This window comes from Calonectris borealis, chromosome 3, assembly GCF_964195595.1.
Source record: "Calonectris borealis chromosome 3, bCalBor7.hap1.2, whole genome shotgun sequence".
In the NCBI taxonomy this organism is placed as follows: Eukaryota; Metazoa; Chordata; class Aves; order Procellariiformes; family Procellariidae; genus Calonectris; species Calonectris borealis.
The window spans coordinates 36,242,780-36,251,762 of record NC_134314.1 but is presented as its reverse complement, the minus strand read 5'-3'; the positions used below and the strand labels follow the sequence as shown (position 1 = coordinate 36,251,762).

At 37.5% G+C, this 8,983-nt stretch overlaps 1 protein-coding gene across 2 annotated transcripts in view; it reads left to right on the top strand.

The window, feature by feature from the left end:
- The first annotated feature begins 392 nt into the window (after positions 1-392).
- Positions 393-8,983, top strand: part of FILIP1 (filamin A interacting protein 1) — a 113,116-nt gene continuing 104,525 nt past the window's right edge. For both annotated transcript variants that reach the window (XM_075145333.1, XM_075145332.1), the window contains exon 1: positions 393-926. The gene's annotated coding sequence lies outside the window, so the exon portion shown is untranslated. The remainder of the gene's footprint in view (positions 927-8,983) is intronic.

Sequence of the window (8,983 nt, the reverse complement as noted above, 5' to 3'; positions counted from 1 at the left end):
GAATTACTGTAGGAAGTGCTTGGTCTGGGAGAAAAAGGTTGTCTTTGGAATAAACATCACAATGAAAACTTTCCAGCCTAAGCCTTTCATTAATTTCTCCATGTCATCTTAATATATCTAAACTCTGCAAAATATTATGCTGCAAAAAGTTCTCCCCACGTGTAATTTTTCCTCAAGTGAAGTGCATACCTTTCAAATTATAAACTTCCTACTCGTCCTAGGAAAATCTTCACTGTATAAATAATTGAACTCATCTGCTGTGAACACAAGTATTCTTTCTCTAGCAGTCTAAAATATATGCCTAAATACACATCTTGTACTTAGTGCTTTAAATAGTAATTACTCCTGTGAAGTCACTGGAAGCCCTTAAAAGGACTTGACAGTTTCCTCACGATCTTTCAGTGAATGTAGTAGCTGGGCTGTGCAGTGCTACATCCACTGATAATTCAGCAGCTGAGGAACTCAGCAAAGCCTGCTCCAAACTTCTCAGCTGTTGACAGGCTTGACTTGCTGAGAACACTGGTTAAATATAGCACAAGCGAGCTGAGCTCAACAAAGTCATTGCTGTAACACTGTGTGAAGAGACCAGAAGAGGGGAAATACAATCTGAGAACTAAACTGCCAAAGCCTAACACCACCTAGCAACAGTTGAAAAAACTTTTAAACAAAAGTCTGGGTGAGACACAGACAGAGTATACCTCCTACTTCTCCTGCCTGGGATTTCTGCGAGAAGCAGCTCCGGTCTTCTGTTCTCTACCCCATTTCCTTCATTACTTCAGCTGCTGGTAGACCTAGAAAAGTAGGAAAAGTTTCTCTCTTTGTGTTCTCCTGGGCTGGATCAGTCTACTACTGTGGTAGTGCTGTGGGACGAGCTACTGCGATTTTGTGGTGTAAAGGATATATTCCTAGGTTCGTGTTGCTGACAGGTAAGACTGAGCTAACCACTCCAATGCATTATTTTTAAAAGAAGTCATTTTCTTTTCTAGTGACTGTTGTCTCTTTCCTTCTATGAACAATCTTCTGCACGATTTGGAAATGTCAGTAGATGAAAGCTGGGATAAAAGTTTTAGATTTTTTTTTACACTTTCCTCACAGAAAAAGATTGCTTAAATCACTTTCGCAGTTCTTAGAACAAACATAATCAAGTATCTAGTAGTAATATGAAAAAATGTGTATAGATTTTGACGTGTATCTTGCTTATATCTGCTTACATGCTGACAGAAGACAAACCAACATTTAAGAATAGAATACATATCGTCCCTTACCAGTGATAGTCTAGCAGCTATTAAAAACAGTGACAGCCTGTGTGATAAGTAAGAGGAAATAGCTATTCAGTAACTGAATTAACTGAATACTTTGTGACCCAGCACATTTGTACTTTTTGTTTCCTTACCAACTGTTAGCACACAGGCACACCTGGTGCCTTTCGTACTATCCTTGTGGCAACAGCTCTTGCTTCTTCCTCTTGTACTTTTTTACATAGAATGAATATTAGTCTCTGCTCGATTGATTAGCTGTATAATGCAACCGTCCTAAAGACTGACCTTATGTTTATTGTACTCAAGTGTGCTTGAGCAGGGTCATTGTTGTTAAAGTGTTTGTTTCTTTTAGCAAAATAAATGAGAAACCAGTTCTCAGATGTTTTACCTTGGCAGGAGAATGGAAGCCTGTTTGTCTGTTGGAAATGCATATCCTATGGTCCCATAATGATCATGTAATTTAAGGGAGGAATTGCTTAGTATGATCTGCTTTGTCTAAACTGACAAAAGCTGTTTGGTCAATCGAAGAATGAATCCCCCCCACCCTGTCTTTTAAAACCATTTTCTCCAAACAAAAGAAATCTAGTATGCATGAATTTTTAAAAGATGTACTGGTTGTGAATTCATATGCAATATTAATTCAGTTATGAAGGCAAAGATTTAAAGAATGCACTTAACTCGTGCAAAAACCCTGTTCACAGATTTATGTAGAATTGTCTCAGATGAAAAATATTTGTCCTAAAGAAGGAATGGACTGACTGAGTCTATGCTGACTGTCTGTGGTGTTTGACACTTAGTCTGTGGACTCTGGGGCTGCCTCAGGAAGATGAGAAGGTCTTGCTTTAGCTAAATAATTCTAGTTTCATCCCTGCGTACTACATAAATGACATCAATACCACATCTTAGCAGTGACATGCTTACAGGTTGGATGAAAATAAAATACTCTGAAGCAATTTTGATTTGATGGCTGAGAATGTAACTGCCTGTGAAACAATAACATAAATGAAGCATTAGGATGGAGGAAAATTCTTAAAAGCAAAAATAATATAGTTTACATTTTATTTCATAGCAAGAGGCACACTACTTAAGCACTAAATAGGAATACTTTTTGGTGACCATGATTTAATGTGATAATCATTACTGTGGAATTACTACAGCACTATGGTATCCCAAATCTAAATCTCAAAAGGAAACTTTGGTATTACTTTTTAATATAGACATATCCTGAGAAAGTTTTTTTTTTTTTCCTAAGAAAGTTGTACAGTGAGAACTAAAACTGAGATAATATGATTTGTACAGTTTTTGTCATCTTGACTTTAGACTGAAAATTTCTTATTTTGACTGAGTTAATTGGCAAATAATAAAATGTGGAAAAATGGCAAATTTGACCTCTTGAATATATAGGGAACACAAAATCTGGGAAAATGCTAATTATTGACTGCTTTTTGGTTTTAACTGTTGCTTAGCATAGTGTATGGTTTTAAAATTTTACTTTTCTTGCACAATTTACTTTTAGCAAAGTTTTTAAAAGCAAAAAGCAAATTTATTACCCTGATAACCATCAAATGAAGTGATTTTTGAACAATCTGATAGCAACTTCCAACTCTAACACATGGAGTTGTGGTTTTACATACATCTGTCTTCCTTTCCACTTCAAAATGGAGGAGGAGGCTAAAATTACCCTTCTCAACAGGTGTCCACAAAGAGGCTCTGGGATTTTCCAATCAAATCTGTGGAATATGTAATGTGGCTATTCAACAGGTGGTTTCATATTTGAAGAATAGCCAATTCTACTAATGACTACAGTGAAACCAAGCTCAATTTTATATCAAATCAAAAAGTAATTTAGGTTTTGGCGATACACTCCATGGTAGAGATTTTTTTGGAAGACAAGTAGACACAGCATACTCATTTATTTTTCCCATTATATATTATTTTGTTTATATTCCCATACCTGTGGAATGAATGGTGCCTTTCATGGTGCTAAAGACTGTGTATTCCTCCCAATGTGAACCCACTTCCAGACTCTGCCTGTGGCTCGTTCTTTCGCCTTCATTACAGCAATATTATAATTTATGGCCTCTTTTAGCCAATCTAGCCACAGCTAAAGTCATCATCTTAACTGAGTGTTTTGTCATCACCTCAGTCTTTCAATCTCTTTATAGAACGTCTGGTTCTTTTTAACACCAAATTCAAAGACTTGAAATTCATCTTCAAAGCTCAGCACTGCCTACATCTGCCCTGATTTTCCCATACTCCTCCCGCTCATATCTGGTAGACTGTTAACCTTCGGCTCTGGTGTTAACTGGTCCATCCTCTATGCCACTGGCTTTAGTAAGCTTGAAACTGACCTAATGACATATAAGTTTTCTATAGTGCATCTCACTGTAGCACATGGAAAGACTAAACTTGTCTAATAACAGAGCTATGTCGACCAAGGTAGGACTCCTGAAGATATAGTTGTGCTTCCTGGAAGCAGCTTGTGGAGTAAGCATAAGTATATTGGGAAATCTCTGCTTTTACTAGTATGCCCTGTTTTGTTCCTCTGGGTCACAATTTCGCCAGTGTAACCATTTCCATACTAAAAGGTTTTTACTGATAAAGTTGTATCAGTAAAACTCCTCCTGGTACAAGATCTTTCTGTTGGCACACATTCCACACATGCTTAATATAAGGTTTTTGGTAATCTCATCTAATCAGTTGATGTGCCCCCAGGCATAAATTAAGAATGTGCCTCAGAGCTGTGCTGAGTCAGAGGCCAGGTTTATGCCACTGAATTCAGAGTGAGATTGCCTTTGAGTTTAATAAGATCAGATCTTAGTGTTCAATATTTAACAGATAAATTTCCAGTCCCCTCAAGAGCATTTAACAAAATGGATCATCTATATTCCTGTCCAAATATTTTTTTTCCTAAGAGACATTTTACTTTTTCTCTAATTTCCTGTTTCTTCCCTTCCTTTCTCAAGGTCTGTTGTTGCAGTTTGCCATACTATTTTAATATATAAACTGAATTTGGGGGTAGGGATTTTGTCCTTCTGCATGTCTAAAATGCCATTTGGAGAAATAGAGCTATAATATTTGTGAAGAAGCCAGACAAAAAAACAAAACAAAGGAGAAGGAACTCCACTTAATCTATTCATACTTCCTATTTCACCAAAAATATTTTGTATACAAAACCTAATATAAGAACTGAAAGCTAGAAAGATAAAATAGTGTATGAGATAAAATAATGAAAAACTGTTGTATAGAAAAGTTTAAATATTTCTTTACAAGAAGGACGAACACCTATACTTTTCAGCTTCATCATCTTATTCTGGTGATTTTATTTTTTAACCTTTTCTCTTTTCATTTCTCTCAGTGTTTTCTACTGAATGTTTCCTAAACAGAATACTGGGAATTATTTGGATAATACAGGCTTTTCTTGGTATTGGAGGATATTGAATAACTGAAGAAACAATTATTTCATAAACAATTAAGATTTCTTAACCTCTCTTTTTCTCATTTAATAGCTAGTATTTGTACCAAGTTAATGATACTAGAAAAATAAAGCATTTATAACACAGTCGTGTAGTTATTCTTACTGGTGTCCAAAGGACAGGAACAATTGTGCCTCTTTCCTGTTCAGGAAAGGTAGTGGGAATCTCTAATCGTGTTGAAGATTGTGTGACACCTAATGTGTTTGTGAAAATTGTGCCTTTCTGGATACTAGATTAGATTTTTCCTTTTATTTTGGGTCTTTTCACCTACTTCTCCAGCTTCTGCAGATAATCTGCACTTTCTATATTATTTTTTATTCTTACCATCATAGCAAAATAAGTACTAATATCAATGCAAACACAAAGTCTTCCTAAATTGGGACGGCTTTTTTTTTTTTTTTTTAATTCAAGATGGCTTTACCCTATCATTCTCATTCTGCTTTGGCTGGATTATATGTCTAAATCGTTTCCACAAGTAAAGCATGCAAACACTAGCTCTAAAGATGATACATAAGTTTACATAGATTGTGGTCTCCTCCAAAATGGTTTACACACTTTGCAAATACAGAGAAAGAGACAGTTCCTACAATTAAAGGCATATATCCTAGAAGTGCAATTGCATTTTATTTTGAAATCATTCTTCTATAGATACACAGCTGTTAAAATACATGATTTATCCTGGGCTGTTTAGTGAGTAGTGTTCTGAGGCAATGAAATGACATTGCTTCTTCCCCGCCCCACCCCTTTCCTCCCCCCCCGTTAATAGAAAATTCCTATATGTGGTATTATAGAACTGAGAAGAAAATGAAGAATTCCAACATCCAGTTCCTTAATTTTGCAGCTCTATGAGAGCTGAAACTTAATCAGAAATGTGCATATGTATGTGCATGTGTGCGTGTCTTTTGTAAGAAAAGAAATACTTTGGGGCATTACAGAATGCATTGCTGAAGGAGTGGGACAAACACATCTGAAGTACAGGGAAACAGGCTGGAGCTTGTACTTTTTCCCTTAAATGGGCAACCCATCTAGTTGCTGTTAGCTGACACGAGCAAAGGGGTGTGTGACTCTAAAAGATTGCTGTAGATTGTCCAAATGAGTTTCATTTCAAAGCTGATAAAATGGCAATTAAAATCTTAATTATCTATGATGTGGCCAGACTCATTCAGATATAAACTGGTGGGGTTTCAGAAGAAGAGCAAAAACCTCCATGAATTTGCAATAAACATTTTCAGTTTGATTTATATACTTTAAGAGCTCTTTAATACAGTAAGGGCTGCTTTCTTTGCTTTTCCTTTTTGGGGAAATGGTGTCAAAGAGTATAATGTTTTGTGATTTATGCTCTTCAAATTTTGTTCCAGTGCATATGTAAAAGTAATATTTTGGAAGCTAAATCCATTTTCTATCTGAAGTCCACAGTATTTAGAGACTTGTAGGTTTGGGTGGGGGGAGGTACCTAACTAACTAGTGTGTTATGGCTGTGGATAGCAAGACCTACAGCTTCACTAACAAACTTAAAAAAAAAAAAACTGAGAAAAAGTGGATTCTATTGTAATAACAGAAAAGGATTTTTTTTAGAAACTGGTTTTAAGGCTACTCCTATTAAAAAAAAGTGATTGAAAATGAAATCTCATGTGTCCTTGGTACAAGAATTTCCATTAGAGTTTATCAGACTGCCTGCATTTTTCAGAAAATATAAAGCAAACGAATGCAACAGAAAGCAGGAGACTGCTAACATCAGTGTAGGCGAATTGCTGCCAACTTGCCTTGTTTATCTAAGAGATCTCTGTGAAAATAAGGTCTTTCCCACACATGCGTGAGTCATAGGATGTAATGGGGCTAAGCAGACTTGCTTCAGCTTTCTAATGCGCACATATCTAAACTTACCTGTTTTAGTGCCTGTTCCTGCAACTAGATGAGATCTAGCTTGACAACAGGAAGGGAGAAGTGGTGGTGAGTTCATGGTGCTATTTCAGTGCAGTAACCTGAATGCTAAGGAAACGATGCAATTTCCATTTATTGGGAAAACTGCAGTTACTGTGACAACAAATATACACTAAAGAAAAACATATGCAATTTATCCTCAAGTTCAAATTTGTGAACGTAGTAGATAGGATATTCATAAAACCTCACACTATCTAGTTATGCGACTCAAAGAACATTCTTACTTTTCATAGAATCATAGAATCATGGAATCATTAAGGTTGGAAAAGACCTCTAAGATCATCGAGTCCAATTGTCAACCCAACACCACCATACCCACTAAACCATGTCCCTAAGCGCCTCATCTACACGTCTTTTAAATACTTCCAGGAAAACCACTTCCCTGGGCAGCCTGTTCCAATGCTTGACCACTCTTTCAGTAAAGACATTTTTCCTAATGTCCAGTCTAAACCTCCCTTGGCGCAACTTGAGGCCATTCCCTCTCGTCCTATCGCTTGTTACTTGGGAGAAGAGACCAACACCCACCTCACTACAACCTCCTTTTAGGTAGTTGTAGAGCGCGATGAGGTCTCCCCTCAGCCTCCTCTTCTCCAGACTGAACAGCCCCAGTTCCCTCAGCCGCTCCTCATCAGACTTGTGCTCCAGGCCCTTCACCAGCTTCGTTGCCCTTCTCTGGACACACTCCAGCACCTCCATGTCCTTCTTGTAGTGAGGGGCCCAAAACTGAACACAGTATTCGAGGGGCGGCCTCACCAGTGCTGAGTACAGGGGCACGATCACCTCCCTGCCCCTGCTGGCCACGCTATTTCTGATACAGGCCAGGTTGCTGTTTTAAAATATATAATTCAGATTGTTGAAAAAATATCCCTTTAAAAGCCATAAGCAAGGACATAAATGAAAGGGTGGCAAAGCACATGTGGTTAACCATGACTGGTTCGGTGTTGGGCTGACTAATATAAAAAAAAAAAAAAAAAAAAAGGGCATATATTTCTCATGCTAAAGCTATTCAATTCCTGTGTCTGTCATTCATACTTATCCCCAAAATCTCACTTGTCCCACCATCTGTAATCACAAAACCTCTTGGATCTAACTTTTAAGATAAAGGTTACAGTAGTTCTTCTATAGTGTCTTATTTCTCCTCCTTTTATTCTTCTACAAGGACTTCTGTAATAAAAAGAAACACGAATTACGTTCCAGTAGGTAAGGATTTCAATTCCTCAATCTGATAAAATTCTTTAGAGAAAAATAAACACTCCAATTTCTGACTCTGGACAGGAGACAGAAGGAAGGGAACGATGCCATTCTAGATGTCCTCAAGCATGTCAAACATAGCGCAGAACAAGTCCCTTCCGCACGGCGGGACACACACGGCAACAGAGCTCCTGAGTGCCAGAGGAACCACGCGTTACGAGGCAGCTGGCTACGGGAACCACTGCCACTTCGAGTGGCAGGAGCCAGAAGCTAGAATCCAAGTGACAAAAGGCATCACATTGCAAATAGTAAAAGGCAGAGTCATAGTAGCATGTCCTCTGAATGAGAGGTGCCTCTTACGGAGTTACGGAACCAGAATTTAGGTGGAAGGAACTGACAAAAGTCATCCAGTCTCACTCAAAGCGGGACTTACTCCAGAGTCTGATCAGGTTGCTTGGGGCTTTGATTATTTTCAGTTATCTTGAGTATTTTTAATTTGTAATTATTCTAAGGTCTCACATCTTATTTGGATCACAAAGTTTTGAACATGGCTGGCTGAGGAATATTTTGCCAGTGATGATAAACAGTGTATCGAAATCCATACGCTGAATAAAAGATGGCTGGAGAGATGGTTGATAGTAACATAAACCACAGGCCTTTGGCACTTTCAAAATTGTAAAAGAAGCAGTATTTGTAGGGGGTTTTTTGTTCCATTTTGTTATGTTTGATGTGTTATATCCAAAAATAAGCATAATAAGAACCAAAAATCTTGTATGTAATTTTCTATCCTAGTTTACTCCAGCTTTTAGAATGCACACCCTCCTCCTCCTCCTCCTCCCTCCCACATTCTGTTTGAAAGCCAAACATTTAGAATTAGGATGCCATTAAGGTGCTATCTCTCTGCAAAAGAATTCTGAAAAAAAAGGTTAAGTATATTCTATCTTTATCTTTTCAGGTAGTCCAATAAGCTGAAAAGCTAGCATTGAGATTGTAAACAATACGTAAATAAGGAAGGAAAACAGAGATGCTGCTTTTGAGGAAGGAAACCCTGGAGACTGCTTCCACTGCTGAGTTCACTTTTCTTACTGAACATCTCTTTCCAATTGTATCCTAATC